A 16,764-nucleotide genomic window follows, 5' to 3' on the forward strand; every position below is an offset into this window, starting at 1 on the left:
TCAACGATTCAACTTCGACATATTTATAGGGTTTTGTTAGCGTTAAAGTGAAGAGAGGAGCGTGGGAGAGAGACGAACGGCGTGGGGAACAAGAGGAAGTGGGGAGCAGAGGAATGTGGAGGTGCAGATAACGTGGGGAGCAGGGGAGTGTGGGGGTGCAGAGAACGTGGGGATGGCAGAGAGAGATTCAGCGAGAGAGAGAAGGTGAGGGGGAGAGTAGAGAGAGGGAAGGGAAAGGAAAGAAAGAGGGAGGCGGATAGGTTTAGGGATTAAAGAGTTTAGGGTTTTAATTTAGGTAGTGGGCCGGGTTGGGTATGGTATGGGCTGGAACTCAATTGGTAAGAGGCGATTCCCTCAGGGGAATGTAAAGGAGCCTGAGGTTCCGGGTTCGATACCCCGTAGCGCTGCAACGTGAAGAGGGAGTATGTGCGAACTGGCTGTACCCTGGCACAGACAATACCAGTGCATGTCAGATCATGGGCCCATCAGGGGTCCTCACAAAAGCCTGGACCAAGCAACACTAAGCGAAACTGAGACTATACAGCTTCCTATTCTCAGAAAATCTTTATTCTAATACAACAATAGCAGGATCATGTTACAAAAAAACTTCATACCAGTTACCACTTAAGATAGATAGGGGACAAAGTCAACTACACATGTGCCAATGAATCCCAAAAAAATTGGCATAAAGTTCAAAACCCAATCTTCACATATTCAGACTCATTTAAACTACTAGCGGGGACATTTTATTGCCAATAATCTTAAACCATTTTATTACTTTTAGAAACAAAACTAAATACCAACTTCTTGAAATGACTACAGTCATTACTCTTAACCTCCTAAGTGCATTCTAGCCCTTTGAACATACTAGGTTTCTTAACCCTTTTTACCTTCAGGCCTTTTGTAAAATGATGGGGTTTAAGGAAGTGATATCCCTTAAATACAAGAATGTTCCCCATGGTATATAGAATGGTCATGACACCCCTCATTTGGGGGATAGATACTATGAGTCAAGCTAGGCTTGGATCTTCTTTGCCTCTCTTGAGGTGTCTTGAAAAGACCATTCTAAACCAAGTGGCCCATATTGCCTTTAAGAATACCTACCATACCCCGCCCCCCAAACCCATAATCAATATCAGACCAAATCCCATTGAACACTATTCATTTTAGAGCACAGACACAACACATTGATTATTTTATCCTCCTAATTCTATGTTTGGCAGGATTTTTAAAATATTAATGATGCAGGACCAATTATTACTATACAGTTATACTATAATACTCAACAAAGTCTAGGCGATACAATTTAGTTCAAGAAATGGAAGGTTTTCACCAACCTAACATTAACTGAGTGTTCATTTCTAAGTTCAGACCAAGTTAAGTGCCTTTACATGACCAAGTCCACACATAATCACCATACCAACTTTGACACATATTCCTCAGGAAGGAAACAAACAATCGCACAAGCAAACTTCAAGAAAAGAAAAGAAACTTGGATTCAAACAACTGAGTGAATAACTCATCTCTTTGGGACTTAATTAATGGCAATTTTGACCTCTCTAATCATGACAAAGACATGACAGACACCTACTATTTGTTTCAAACTTAGTTTTAGACAACATGAAATTCAAAAGTCCCCAAGGCATGACAAAAATGTAACAGACAATTGTCCCTCTATTCTAATTTAGCTTTAGGCAACCAAAAATCACAAACCCCCAAGGCATGGTAAACCACCCTTGACCAATTACCAACTCTCACTGAACTCTACAGTCATGAGAAACAAAGTCTAGGGAGTTGAGAAACCTTAGGGTCGTAAAAGAACGGCAAGATAGGGTGAGGTCATCACCTCCCCATCTCTTTCCTCCACCTTACTTTCAGTAAAACGGGATCAAAGGCCCCACTGGTCATCACCTCCAGTTCATGCCTAAGCTCACCTTTTACTCTCCCAAAGCAAACCCCACCCCCTTTACCTTATTCTCTTACCAAATACCCATCACCAAAACTTATGGACAAGGATGGTTTGACCCCCCCCCCCCCCCCCTTAAAAATGAGTCTCTTCTATACCCCTAATTACCCACATAAATTAAACAACTTCTAGTAAACTTCAGTTTTAAAAGCATACTATGTGAAGCCAAATTGAATATCTTTAGCCATTAATACTCAAGAAAGTGGAACAATTAAACCACTTAAGAGTTTAAACTAAATCAAGTTGAATATCAAGTTTCAGGTTCAAAATAGTTCCATCTCCAATTGGTCAATCATTTTCAGACTGTTAAATGTACATCAGGACTCAAATTATCTTTAAATCTATCTTAAACTTCTTTTGAAAAATTAAGACATGAACTAGATAAAGAGGGAGTCTGATGATATGAATGCACAGTTTGAACTCTGTTCAAGTGAAACCCATCATGCTACTTAGTCCTGCTAATGGCATATGGGATTTTATTTCATTTTAGAATAGTCTCAACAGTTTTATAGACCTTTATTAACTCCTAATGGACCCTTTGACACCTTATTATCTTATGAGTGATCTTAAATCTCAAACTTCATTTTAGACTATCCTACTCTAGGATGTTATCTTCTTTTGAAACTTATCCCTAGTGCACAACATAAAACTACTCAAATTCACTTGACTAGCTTAAGCACATTCAAACAAATTTGAAAAAATTCAAACTCATCCAAAGACTTCCTACAGAACTGATGAGGTTCCTTGAACTCTGTTTTAGCCTAATGATGACCCCTTCCCATGTTCTACCCCAATCACAGCTCATGTCCCTTAGTTGACTTCAAACAAGTATGCAGGACCACAAAAGAACAGACTCAGGATAAAGCAAGAGTCACATTCTCATTCAGAAAAGAAACAATTACTTCAAATGCTCCAAATAGACACCAATGCACTTTAATGTTCTATTACATTCAACGGAATTAGCATTAGCTTAAAAGGTTCATCAAATTACTATCATAACTTAGGTGATCATGTCCTTGTCAGATTTAAGCATTTGAGCAACAAAGATAGTAACCTTCAACATCTAAAGAATACAAGAATTTATTTCAGCATATTTAAACAATCATTGCATTATTTAGGCATACACATTTAGCCTACTTCAAAAGACTACTTATTAATGTCATACATGGCTTTAAAGAATAAAGAGGGGCAACCTCCACATCTATATCTTAATCAATGCCTAATTAACACATAAACTCAACAAAACCGCAGGCAAAAATTAAAAAATTCGAAGTTTTAGCCTTTCTTTGAACTTCCCAATTTTCTAAACTCTGAAAAAAAACTCTTTTGAAGTTTTTAACTTCGAGACTCAAACTTTCTTTCAGAAAAAGCCTCTTTTTCACCTTTTCCAAAACATTTTTGTTTGTAAAGGGGGTTGGGATTCTATAAATAGAACCCCAAAAATCATCTAAACTCCAAAAATCATCGATGTGGGACAAATGTATTTCCAGAAAAAATAAACTTTAAGACCGGATCTACGCCTCACATGGCCTTTCAAGCATATACACGGTAAGATCTGAACGATCCAACCTTTTCAAGCCCAACCAATGAAATTTACGCAAGGTATAATAACAATACGTGTAAATCTTAGCATAATAAATTAAAATAAATCAAGAAATTCGATTCATTACCATATTTGTGATTTAAAATCACGAATTCGAGTGCAACATTAAATGCTTTCACCATGATAGACATAATAAAGCTGCATGCGACTGCTATGTTCTGCGAATTTTTCATTTTTGGCATAGAGAGAGGAAGGGAATGAGAGGCGGCATTTAGGGTTTTATAAAGAAAGGGGAAGAGAGAGAAAGGGGAGGGGGTCTTTTTTCTGAAAATGGCAAATAAAATGGAGGGGGGGGAGGTTATTACCCCCCTTTAATGTTTTAAACGACTTGGGTTGGGTCTCGGCCTGGTTTGGGTTGGACTTGGTCCAGATTTTAAAGAGTAAAAAAGGGCCCTTTAATTGTATACATATATTTGTATACTAAGGGTATATATATATATATATATATATATATATATATATATATATATATATATATATATATATATGTATATGTATAACTATATATGTATATATATATACCTAGTATGCGTATACAAGTAATTAAAAGATTAAAATTAGTAATATATTAATTATAGATAAAAATTAGGACATATTTATTTCATTTCATAAAAATAGTTTTAAAATGGGCCAAATTATGTCAATGGGCCCAAAATTGCGAACAGGGCCCATAATGTATTCTGATCCAACTAATCATTTCAATTATGGCCAAATTTTAGCCTTAATTGACTTTAATTTAGCTGGTCATTTCAATTTTGGCCTAATTAGCAGTTTTAAAAATTAAATTGCATCAATGACCTTGATTAATTTAAACCAATGAATTTGGTTATTTCAATCAAGGCCATTAAAAGGCTAATTTTACAAAACTGGCCCAATTTTCTTGAACCATGAACTGGTCAAATAATTGTGACCATAACAAAATAATTTAAACCTTAATTTGCAATAAGGGCCACTTAATTAACTAATTAGAATATTTATAGATAATTATACATAAATTTTGACAAAACACACAATCATGCAAAAAATTAAAAATTAAAGATTAAAGGGTGAAATGGTTAATTATTTAAATTACTCAAAATTCATGGATTAAAGGGAATAAAGTATTTACTAATTTTGACAATTTTAATAATTAAATAACTACTATTATTTTAAAACAAAGTGCCATTTCCTCTTGATTAAATCAAATAATACCTTATAAATGTCATAAAATGCCAATTAATTTCTAAACAACTTTGTGATGTCATGAACAACCTTTTCATAAATTTAAAAGAGCAGAAATTGTACTAAGCTATTTTATAAAAATTATTTAAACCTTTTAAAGTGAATGACTTATTTTATTTATTTTCCAACGACTCTGGGTAATTAAAGTAAATTATGGGAGGTCAAAAATTTGGTGTCAAAAGACCTTACCCCTACTTTGGGAGGTAGGGAGGCTGTTTCCGATAAACCCTCAGCTCGAGAGAAGGTGCCAACACAACAATAATAATAAAAAGTAATGGCAACATATAATAAGATAAATGAAGTTAACCAACAAAGAACGAAACAATCAAGCCTTTGTAAGCGTGAATGTCAATTAGAAGCTGACAAACACAACTCGTGTGAGAGAACAAATGCATGTTGAGATGAAAAATAAGAAATATCCAACATCCATAGCAGAAGAAAGCTAAGAAAAGCAAATAAATGTAGGTGAACTAATAGAATCGACATAACATATCATTTTGAAGGGGCCAACCAAACTTTGTCATACTATTACATCTTTCAGTTAATCCAAGCAATTCTTATTGTAATGACACTAAAGAATTCCTGTGGATGTGGAGTAAAGTGCCACAAATTAGCTGTATTTAAGATGATAGAGATACAGTCACACAAACAATCAGAGCATACAGAACCTTGGGCATTCCAAGAATAAGAACTTCAAGCCCCTATGGTGGCTCAATCTAACTCCTCCAATGCCAAAAATAAATAAGGGTTCAAAGATAATGATCATAAGATTGGTGAAGGCAACACAATATGCCCATGCATAGCTACAGAAATATAAGAAACTTGGTGAAGGCAACATAATATGCCCATGCATAGCTACAGAAATATAAGCAACTTGGTGAAGGCAACACAATATGCCTATGCATAGCTACAGAAATATAAGCAACTTGGTGAAGGAAACACAATATGCCTATGCATAGCTACAGAAACATAAGCAACCTTGCTCAAACCTGATATCATGAAGGAGAAAGAGTACAAAACATATACACAGAGCAATACATACCAGTAAAGTCGATGGCCACCATTAAGTTATGTTCATATCCCCCTCCCAAGTAATCGAGGAATGTATGCTGGGTTTTCTCAAAAAATCTTTCCACAGACAGCTGGCTCTTTAGGACCTGGTAAAATATGTGACCTCGATGACTAAATGCAGAAAGTGTTGAAAATAATAATTCAAAATTGTAGAAAATCAAAATTGGTTAGGATTTGATATTTTAGTCCATGTCCAATTAGGATTTATAGTCAAATTAGTATAAGAATAGGTTTTTGAGTTAAAGTATGTTTTATGTTATTATAAATGGGGCTGCTGCTATTTATTTTATGTTTTGGAGATTGTAATGAGCGTTTAGAGATTCATAGAGTTTATCAATAAAATATTTTCCTTCAAATTGGTATCAGAGCTTCTACGATCCTTGTAGAAAATCAAAGGGCTTCCACTGTCGGCGGGCGATTATGACTCATATATGCCGCCCCTTTGACCAATGATAATGATGTTGGAAAATGTCGGCCTAATGATATGCATGAAAAACAATCATGCTGCGAAGGGCTAACAAACTATTGCAAGTTTAAAAAGGTGCAAGAAAATATGCACCAGAGGAACGAACTGTCTTCCCTAGAAGTCAATGAAGTGTGTTAAAAAAAAATTGGTGTTGATGAAAGTGCATCAACAAAATTGGAATGTGGGAGAGAAAGTGTCACGACCCAACCCCGTAGGCCGTGACTAGTGCCCGATCTGGGCACCCAGACACATCTATCAAATGCTATCTCAGGTTTTATTAACCGCATTCCAGTATATAGCAGAAGCCGACAAGACTATATTTTAAATTTACATAATTTCCAGAAAAATTTCGGCAGAATTTCCTTTGTGTTACGGACTATCCAATATACCCTGTGCACAGAAAATACCAACAAAGGCCACATAGGGCCAACAAAGCAACATTTAAACATATGCGGACCGGCCGCGGCGGCGAATAGGATCGCCCAAACACAACATATACACGCATCCATACAGAAAGACCCCGACCCACAAACATGTCCACAGACCTCTAAACAGACCGACAGAATCATATGACGGGACAGGGCCCCGTCGTACCCCTGAGTGACGTACATTTATACAATAGCAGGAGACTGTACCAAAAATATAGGCTCCGGATAAGAGAGCGCCTCAGAATAGCAGAATAAGATCCTAAGCGGGCGGATCAGCGAACCTGTCGTATGTACCTGCGCGGCATGAAAACGCAGCCCCCGACGAATGGGGGTCAGTACGAAATATGTACTGAATATGTAAAGCCTGAAGTAGAGAAACCAAAATCATAACCGAAAACAGAACGAACAGAAAGAAATGCAAAAATCCAGAATACCAAATGCATATTTCAAAACATAAGGAATGTGTACAGAAACATATGCCATATCATGTCCGGCCCCCGCCAAGGGACTCGGTAGACAGAACGTGGTCACCCTCCCGACGCTGGTGCCACAACACATAAGGATCAGAATAGGGGATAACCCCATAACATAGCATGTCATGTCAAATGGCCATATCGGATCATATCATATCATATCAAAATAGTGTACATGGCACAGCATACTCCACAACCCATGTACACGTAAACCTGCCCCCTCACCATCGAGGCACGGCGAACAATGCAGAGGAATACGCTTGACAACATATCCTGGCCCGGGCTCAGTGAAGGAAACATTGAGACATCCACGAGTGGAGTAGTGAGAAACTAATGCAATATGAGACATAATACATTTTACAAGGACTCGATGGAGTATTCCGAACAACAACCGTATTAATGAAACCGCACGATAGTCACGGTGCGTATATTTCGGATAACAAAAATAGATTATGTGATAATAGTCTTCTTGGGATCATTTCCATATTCCAAAATAATTTATAAGACTCAAATATAAGTAAGTGACCATACTTGAAATTCGAAATGATAATCATACCAAATTCTTTCAAAAGTCGTCCGAATTACATAAAGGAAAGTCGCGGGACCCACGGATGAGTATCGACCCGAGTCGGGCCCGCCTATGGAAAACATACTCATTATACATCATGCAAACTCCTATAAAAATATTGGAGCAATCCGAGCCTTTATGCAAAAGATAGGGCATTTCATAGTTACGGAATTCTTTAAAACAACGTTTTTTGTACAAAGTTTGGAAATCAATGCTTTCGAAGACATAATGGTTCATACTTCATCACAACATACATAAGAATGCCAAGAAATATATATAAGGATCATAACGTACTCGGATTTCGAATTTGGAATTTCCTCGAGACTTGTGATATAGCCTATTGAAAACTAAGGCATGCCAAAAGAAAGAAGGGTTGCGTTTTACATACCTTTAGCGTTTAGTCGTATTATAACTTGTACTTGCTGCCCAAAAACACTTATCCTATATCAAGATATCAAGAGCTACAATTAGTCTACGAGGGAATTCAATACGTACTTTAACGTTAACAATCCCTTTCAAACATTTAGACCACGTTTCGTTCGCATTCAAACCAACTACATACAACCGATCCAACGTCAATAATCATATGCTCAATACCAATCCGGACAGCCCACATAACATTCCAAATACAACATTCCATATCGATTCACATACGGCTACTACATTCTCAAGTTACTCCTAATAATTCGTAGCCTTAACGTTTTCGTGTAGCAACTTTACAACAACCCCAACAACGTAAATACAATATATATATTCTTAACTATCATTAGTCTTTCCAATTTAAAGAAGACAACATGTCCAAAACAGTTCCTAACCAACAACACGCCCAAAACAGTCCCTAACCAACAACATAAAGGTGTCCGGAATTCTTGCGAACGTTTACGAACATACCAAGCAAACCACATATGATTCTTACACATTATTTCATGTCTTCATTTCATATAATTTCAGTAAAATACGACCAGCAGTCACACGATAAATATATCACCAAATTCGTACGCAAATAGCTACATTGTCGACACTAAAACCTTACAACGACAACAACATGTTTAATGACATTACTTTCATGATTCTTGGAACTGTTTTAGCATCATTTCCATTCTTACAACAGCCCACAGTTCATCTCAATTTCAACTTGAATCATTATGCTTCACTTCCACTAAACGTTCATAACAAGAATCAACACTCAACACATACAATTTCACCTCTAGCACTAAAACAGTCCACTGTTTTGGACTGCTCGTATGCTTCAACATAATTCATTTCTTTAACACCTTAATTCACATATTCAACATGCATACAATACACCACAATGTCCATAACAACAACAATCAAAATGTGACACAAAACAGTCCCTAAATCCCCCCAAAACAGTCCAGTCACACGGCTACAACACCACTTCAACAACTTCATGATTTTCATCCATTTATCCATACTACAACACATTCAATCCATTTCCAATACATGTACAAGAAGATTAAGCATGATTTCATTTATCTCTACAACACACGGCTCATTTCAAATTCAAGAGAAACAGCCCAATACCAACATACACGAATTGTACATTCAAACTATCATACAACACAAGAAAAATGATCATTCTTACCTTACAATCTTGTTCTTCACTTTGGCCGAATCTTCACCCCTAGTGAAATGCTACACCTCCTTGTTTCTTTCCAACAACTACTACACGTTATTATGCACCTTTATAAGGGTTGAAACACTTGAAGAAAATATATTTTTTTAATCTACATGGAGAACCCAATCTGGCCGTGAGCTATAGGAGCTTGAATGACATGTTTATGGTTTCTTCTTCACTTGAAACTTAATGGTGAATGTGTAGAACACTTTAGGGGTTTAATGGAGGAAAATAAATGGAAGATCTGGCCGTTTTTGGTGGTGGAACAGCCATGGAAACCGTTGCTTTCTTTCTCTAGTTGGTGAAGAAGAGAGCTTCTCTCTCTTGTTCAACTTTGTCTAGTTGGGAAATGAGTTGGCTGAACTTTTGGTCAACAAGGAGACCATTGTGCTGCCCAAGAAGGCCTTACACGTTCCCCCAACTAAGAATGGGCAAAAAATATGATTTTTGTTATGTGCTAGTGGACCCCACACGGCCACTAGTGCAAAATTTGTGTACATTTAAGTCTTATTCCCCACTTAATAATCCAACTTGCATTGTCCATATCTCCTTATCCCGATATTATTTTTACGATCGGTTTGTTGCATTTTAAACTAGACTCGATGAACTTAATTTTAGCCTTTTGAAACACCTTAAAACTCCTCATATGCAAGGAGATATGCCTCCAACAATATGGGCTAAAAATCTGGTCCGAGATTTTATTGAAGTTGTTCCGATTCATTTCGTTTAACTTCTAATCCTCTTCCAACCTCATGTAACCTCTTATGAATACATGTACACACTTGTATAGATCAATAAAAATCCATATACACGTCTCGAAAGGTCCAGAGAATCACAATAACCTTAAACATAATTAGAGAACTCACAAAGCTTCGACGAAACTCCAATCGCAAAAGTATGTTCATATATTTTGTCCATCTTCTATATCATTACTAATGATCTCAAATACTTTAAAAGGTCACTCACATTACCTCATATACATACTCATAGCGCGATTTCACATCCTTTAGGTAACCGTGTCACCTTGGGATACTTAAGGAAACCATATGTATATAACGATATTCTTACTAACTCGACTAACTTTCCTTGAACCTTCTTAAATCATTCTTTCTTGTTTTAATACAAGTAGCACAGATTATTATGAAGTGTAACAGAAAGTGATCCAACAATTGTGAGGTTGAAGAGAAAGTGCTTCAATAAATGAAGGTTGGTGAGAAAGTGCATGAACAAAATTGGAATACTGGAGTGAAAGTGCACAAATTATAACGTTGGAAAGAAAGTGTCACGACCCAATTCACGAGTCGTGGTGGTTGATGTGCCATGAATTTTGGCACATTTTATGCCTTTATAATTAGAAGTGTTGCTTGTTTTTAAGTGTTTTTACTTTGTTTCTTATGATATTTTTGTGTTTTATAGGGTTGATTAACTAAGGATCGGAAATGAGATGAAACGCTGAAAAACGGACAAATTGGAGCTAAATGACGGTCCGTAACTCATGTTACGGACCGTAACGGGATCCGTAACTCATGTTACGGTTCGTACTATTGAACCGTAACAAGGCCTAAATTTCCAGAAAGTTTTCATTGAAACCATCAGTGTTACGGTGTGGTGTTACGGTCCGTAACTCATGTTACGGTCCGTAACATATCACCGTAACATCAACTAAATTTCCAGAAAGTTTTCAATGAAACCATCAGTGTTACGGTGTAGTGTTACGGTCCGTAACATATCACCGTAACATCAGCCAAATTTCCAGAGAGTTGCCAAGAAAAGTCACAAGTTACGCCTCAGAAGGACGGACCGTAACACAGGTTACGGTCCGTCGCATGGTGGCCGTAACATCAAAGCTAACAAATGACGAACTGAAGGGCGGATCGTAACACAGGTTACGGTCCATAACGATGCGGCGTAAGGGCATTTTTGTCCAGAAACTTGGCGCAATTTTTGGCTCTATGAATACTTAATGTAGGGTTTTAATTCATTATTCAGATTTTATTTTTGGGAGGCACAAACCCTAGGTCTTTAATCTTAGAAGTGGTTGGAGCATTTAAGGCAACAACTTCACTCTCATTCCATCTTGTATTTTGCATTGTAAGTTCATTATGTTTACTTGTAAGCTTTCTTTGTTATCCAAAAGCATGAGTAGCTAATTTTAAAGCTAAGGTTGTGGAACCCATGATGGATATTATGTGAATGGGTTCCTATTATTGATATATGCATAATGGTTGTTGGTATTCATTCAGTTTTAGTGATTTAACGTTGGGTGATGATTGCAAGCATTATCCTAAGCCATTATATTAACTGTTCTTGGGAAAGAGAGTTAATATTGGTAAGATTGAATGACAATGACTCGAGGCGTTAACCCTCGTTTAATAGACTAACTTAGGGATAAGAACAAGTCTAAATTGGCATTATTGGTCATCCTTCGATTGCAACTCTTTTACATTCGGAAAAATCATAAAGAGGAAATACGACTTAACTGTTGGAAAACATTAAGAAGTCCCTAAGAAACCAAGTGCATATTCATAGAACAACCATTATAAGTATATCACATTGAAACCTGGAGCATAATATCTATTCAAATTGGTCTCTTTCTCGCATTAATTATATTTCAAGTCAAAGTATTCAATTTCATTATTCAACAATCAATTCAAACTATTCGGAATAGGATTAAAGCATTTAAAGACTGGTATTGCATACGATTAGTACTCTTTTCTCTCCATATTCCCTGTGGGATTCGACCCCAACCTTGTTGGGTTACTATATTTGACAACGTCCGCTTTACGCCATTAATAGGTGTAATTTGAGCGTATCAAATTTTGGCGCCGTTGCCGGGGAGTATGGTTGAGAAATTACTGATTGTTGTGTACTCTTCTTTAAAACTTTTTCTATTCCATCACACCTTGTTTGCTATTGTAGTGAACCACGTGAACATGGCAGGAAGACACAATCGCAATCAAGGAAACCAAGGGGAATCCAAGTGAACCATCCTGCACCAGAAGAAGAGGAGGATGAGAATGTATTTGCGGAATTCATCGACGAAGTTGATTATGCTTCTGCTGTAGTTCCTCCTAGAACGGGAAATGCTAATTTCAAAATTGATAGTTCTATCTATCAGCTATTGAAACTTGAAGGCTATTTCCAAAAATTTTCGGAGGATTGTCCACTTCGACACCTGAAGAATTTCGTGCATGTTTGTTCTCAACAATCTCAAGGTGTTGTTCCTGTTGATGCACTGCGGTTACGAGTTTTCAAATATTCCTTGGCCGGCCAAGCAAGGGAATGGTATGAAAATCTCCCCAACAATACTATTCATACCTGGAACGAGTTAGCCAATATATTCTTGAAAAAGTGGTTTCCACCAAGCAAAAAGGCTGAGCTCAGGGACAAGATCTTTGAGTTCAAACAACTTCCGGGCGAACAATTATATGCAGCATGGGAGCATTTCAAATATTATCTAGCTCAATGTCCGACTCATGGATTTCCGGATGCTATCCTCACCGAGAAATTCTACAAGGGGTTAGATACCATGAATCAAATTGCTGTCAACACTGCAGCTGGGGGATACTTCATGGATAAATCATTTGTCAACATCACCAGGTTGCTCGACAAGCTTACTACCCACAACCAAGTTTGGCATTCTAGTGATAGTGAAATCCTATCTTATGGTAGTCCCTCTGCTGCCGCGGTGGCCAAAGAAAATCATGAGCGAGATCATGCTTTCGCTCAATTGCAAACCACCGTGGATTTATTATCAAAGAGGCTTACGGAGAAAGAGGCTAAGAGTGTGAATGTTGTCGAAGAAATGCCACCTCATACTCCAGGAATGTACTAAGTCTCGGAAGAAGCTTATCTAGGGGGGCAGCCACAACGTGAGGATGCAAATTATATCAATCACAATCAAGGGGGTTATCAAAAGCCATGGAGACCACAACAACAAAGCAATCAATATGGTAGAAATGAATATGATGGTCCGGACAGAAGGGATTACAACAACAACAACTATGGTAATCGGAATTCCAATGCCTATGTTCCACCAAAGGGCCGTACGTCTAACTCTCAGAATTGGCGAGAAAGTCCTTCCAATGATCAAGGGACCTCTCGGATGGAATCCATGCTTGAAAAGATATTATACAACCAGCACAAAAGTGACAAGAAGATGGAAAATTTGACTGAAGTGGTAGGCTCTCACACTGCTTCGATTCATAAACTCGAGTCACAAATGAGAGATATGTCTCGTGAACAACATCCACCGCAAAGAGGAGGCCTTCCTAGCGACACAGTTCCGAACCCAAGGGGTAGTGGAGGCGATCACATTGCCTCATGCAAAGCTCTTTCCACTAGAAGCGGAAAGGTCCTTGATGCGGTAAAATAGAAAGTGGTTGAACCTATCAGTGTCGAGTCGACTATTGATGAGATTATTGAAGAAGAGGTCGAGGAAGAAATTGAGGCACCAGTTGAAGTACCTATTGTTGTGGAAAAAAAGAAGAAAGCACACCCTAGTGTTCAAAAGGGTGACGAGGAGCCAAGTGTTGAAAAAGCCACCGGAGAGAGCTTTGAAAAGAGTAAGGTCATGGGGGCAATCAAACCCTTGACTCAAACCTATAAGTCTCCTCCTCCGTTCCCACAAAGATTGATGAAAAGAACGGAGGATGCCAAGTGCCAACGATTCTACGACCAATTCAAGGGGTTGTCAATGAATGTTCCATTCCTAAACGCATTCCAGGAGATGCCGGGATTTTCCAAATACTTGAAAGATTTGTTGACAAAGAAAAGGCCAGTCAAGCATGATACGGTGGGAGTAACCCACCGTGTGAGTTCTATTATTTCGTCATCAAATATTGAGAAGAAGGGAGATCCTGGGGCTTTCACGATCCCTTGCACCATCGGTCATCATAATTTTGCTCGTGCTTTATGTGACAATGGAGCTAGTATTAATTTGATGTCACTAGCCATATATAAGCAATCCGGGTTGGGAACACCTAAACCAACAAGCATGCGTCTCCAAATGGCCGACAGAACAATCAAAAGACCGGTGGGGGTTGTTGATGATATCCTTATTAGAGTGGGGAAATTCTTATTACCGGCAGATTTTGTCATCCTTGATTGTGCGGTTGACAAAGAAGTCCCAATTATTTTGGGGAGGTCATTTCTTGCTACCGGAAGAGCCTTAATGGACTCAGAAAGGAATGAAATAAAATTCCGGGTCAATGATGAAGAAGTAACCTTCCAAGCTAGCAAAGGGTTAAAGTTGTCTAGTGCTTATGAAAGCATTTCTGTCATCGATTCATTCGATGAGATAGACGAAGCGGTGGAGCATCAGCTAGAAGAGGAGCACTTCGATGAGGCACTTTCAGCTATTTTGGTGAACTTTGAGGCGGATGACATGATGGGATATATCGAAACAGTTAATTCTCTCATTGGCCGGGGTTCGTATTCTTATGAGCCGAAGAAATTATCTCTCGATCTTGATAAAAGAACCACTCCTCCAGCTAAGCCTTCGATTATTGAGCCTCCAAAGCTTGAGCTCAAACTACTTCCTTCTCATTTGAAGTATGCTTTTCTTTGCCCAGATAATACTTTACCGGTTATTCTTTCATCTTTGCTGAATGAGGATCAAACTCAAAAGGTGCTTGAAGTATTGCGGGTGTATCGTAGATCCATCGGATGGACTATTGCAGATATTAGGGAAATTCCCTCGGGTATTTGCGAACATAGAATTGAGCTTGAAGAGGATAGTTCATCCAGTGTTGAGAATCAAAGGAGGCTAAACCCTCCTATGCAAGAAGTGGTCAAGAAAGAGATAATCAAATGGTTAGATGCGGGTGTTGTATACCCAATTACAAACAGTCCATGGGTTAGTCCGGTACAACGTGTGCCAAAGAAGGGAGGCATTACCGTTGTTCCTAACTCCAAGAATGAGCTAATTCCTACACGGACAGTTACCGGATGGAGAGTGTGTATGGACTACCGAAAGCTGAACACCGCAACGTGTAAAGACCACTACCCTATGCCTTTTATTGATCAAATGCTTGATCGGCTAGCTGGAAGAGCGTATTACTGCTTTTTGGACGGGTACTCGGGGTATAATCAAATCAACATTGCATTAAAGGACCAGGAAAAGACCACTTTCACCTGTCCTTATGGCACTTTTGCTTTTAGCCACATGCCTTTCGGCTTATGTAATGCTCCGGCTACTTTCTAACGGTGTATGATGTCTATTTTCTCAGATATGGTGGAAGATTTCTTAGAAGTCTTCATGGATGATTTTTTGGTTATTGGTGATTCCTTTGATGAGTGTCTTGCCAATCTAGGCAAGGTATTGAAGTGATGCGAGGAAACCAACCTTATACTTAATTGGGAGAAATGTCATTTCATGGTGACAGAAAGGATTGTCTTGCGCCATAAGATCTCCGAAAAGGGCATTGAGGTAGATCGAGCAAAAGTTGATGTAATAGCCAAACTCCCTCCACCAATCTCTGTAAAGGGGGTTCGCAGTTTCTTGGGACATGCCGGTTTCTATCGGCGATTCATCAAGGATTTCTCCAAGATCGCCACCCCGATGTGTAAGCTCCTTGAAAAAGAAGCTAATTTTGCATTTGATGAGAAATGCCTTAAGGCGTTTAATGAGTTGAAGGAAATGCTCACATCTACTCCAATTATTGTATCTCCGGATTGGTCAATGCCGTTTGAGCTCATGTGTGATGCAAGCAGATTTGCTATTGGTGCGGTGCTTGGGAAAAGGCACAACAAAATCATGCACCCAATTTATTATGCTAGCAAGACCCTCAATGGAGCTCAAATGAATTACACGGTCACCGAGCAAGAACTTCTAGCCATTGTCTATGCGTTTGAGAAGTTTCAGGCTTATCTACTTGGATCTAAAGTGGTTGTTCATACAGATCATGCGGCTTTGAGATACTTGATGACAAAGAAAGATGCAAAACCAAGGTTGATTCGTTGGGTCTTGTTATTGCAAGAGTTTGACTTTGAGGTCAAAGATCGAAGGGGATGTGAAAACCAAGTTGCGGATCATCTATCTCGACTTGAGGAAGCTGGGAGACCAAGTGGGAATCTTGAGTTGAATGATGCTTTCCCGGATGAGAGGCTCTTGGCTGTAACTTGTGATGTTGCTCCCTGGTACGCAGATATCGCCAACTTCTTGGTGACAGGTCTTATCCCCGATGATATTAAAGCTTATCAAAAGAAGAAATTCCTGAGAGATAGCCGTCAATACTACTGGGACGAGCCCTATTTATTCCGCACTTGTGCCGACAACATCATTCGGTGATGTGTGGCCGAATCTGAGATCATGGAAATTTTGAAAGC

The 16,764-nt window shown here is 38.4% G+C and overlaps 1 non-coding gene across 1 annotated transcript; it reads right to left on the reverse strand.

The window, feature by feature from the left end:
* Positions 1-12,811: 12,811 nt before the first annotated feature.
* Positions 12,812-12,918, reverse strand: LOC132618606 (small nucleolar RNA R71). Its single transcript, XR_009574210.1, has one exon. It is a non-coding gene; the product is annotated as a small nucleolar RNA R71 (small nucleolar RNA).
* Positions 12,919-16,764: the final 3,846 nt, after the last annotated feature.

The sequence above is a fragment of the Lycium barbarum genome, chromosome 1 (assembly GCF_019175385.1).
Source record: "Lycium barbarum isolate Lr01 chromosome 1, ASM1917538v2, whole genome shotgun sequence".
In the NCBI taxonomy this organism is placed as follows: Eukaryota; Viridiplantae; Streptophyta; class Magnoliopsida; order Solanales; family Solanaceae; genus Lycium; species Lycium barbarum.